The 1,096-nt window shown below is 35.9% G+C and overlaps 1 pseudogene; it reads right to left on the bottom strand.

Annotated features, from left to right (window-relative positions):
- Positions 1-284: 284 nt before the first annotated feature.
- Positions 285-875, bottom strand: LOC125498767 (uncharacterized; annotated as a pseudogene).
- Positions 876-1,096: the final 221 nt, after the last annotated feature.

Genomic DNA, 1,096 nt, shown 5'->3' with positions numbered 1-1,096 from the left:
GGCTATGGATCTGAGTCTTGCTGGACCCGCCTAACATCCGACCATTGTCATCCCTGTTTAGCACCGAACGTATTATGACAATCATTGTAATTAAGCTTATACATAAACTTAGACAACAAGTATGAGTTGTTTGGTGTGAGTTATTTCATTTTGGTTCTTGAAATTGTTTTCAAGCTATTGTAAATATTTCTATTATTTTCTAGTTCTACGGAGAGTTAAAATGTAGTTCAGAGTTAATGTTATTAACAATATTATTATTATTGTTGATGTTGTTATTGTTGTTGTTGTTGTTGTTGTTGTTGTTGTTGTTGTTGTTGTTGTTGTTGTTGTGGTTGTGGTTGTTGTTGTTGTTGTTGTTGGTTGTTGTTGTTGTTGTTGTTGTTGTTGTTGTTGTTGTGTTTGTGGTTGTGGTTGTTGTGGTTGTGGTTGTTGTTGTTGTGGTTGTTGGGCTGGTTGTTGTTGTTGTTGTTGTTGTGGTTGTTGTTGTGGTTGTTGTTGTGGTTGTTGTTGTTGTTGTTGTTGTTGTTGTTGTTGTTGTTGTTGTTGTTGTTGTTCTTGTGGTTGTTGTGGTTGTTGTTGTTGTTCTTGTTGTTGTTGTTGTTGTTGTGGTTGTTGTGGTTGTTATTGTGGTTGTTGTTGTTGTTGTGGTTGTTGTTGTTGTTGTTGTTGTTGTTGTTGTTGTGGTTGTTGTGGTTGTTGTTGTTGTGGTTGTTGTTGTTGTTGTTGTTGTTGTGGTTGTTGTTGTTGTGGTTATTGTGGTTGTTGTTGTTGTTATTGTTGTTGTTGTTGTTGTTGTTGTTGTTGTTGTTATTGTTGTTGTGGTTGTTGTGGTTGTTATTGTGGTTGTTGTTGTTGTTGTTGTTGTTGTTGTTGTTGTTGTTGTTGTGGTTGTTGTTGTTGTGGTTGTTATTGTTGTGGTTGTTGTTGTTGTTGTTGTTGTGGTTGTTGTGGTTGTTGTGGTTGTTGTGGTTGTTGTTGTTGTTGTTGTTGTTGTTTGTTGTTGTTGTTGTTGTTGTTGTTGTGGTTGTTGTTGTTGTGTTGTTGTTGTTGTGTTGTTGTTGTTGTTGTTGTTGTTGTGTGTTGTTGTTGTTGTTGT

The sequence above is a fragment of the Beta vulgaris genome, chromosome 6 (genome assembly GCF_026745355.1).
Source record: "Beta vulgaris subsp. vulgaris cultivar EL10 chromosome 6, EL10.2, whole genome shotgun sequence".
NCBI lineage: Eukaryota > Viridiplantae > Streptophyta > Magnoliopsida > Caryophyllales > Amaranthaceae > Beta > Beta vulgaris.
Note: the sequence above shows the minus strand (reverse complement) of the source record. Positions and strands in the feature narration are given on the sequence as shown.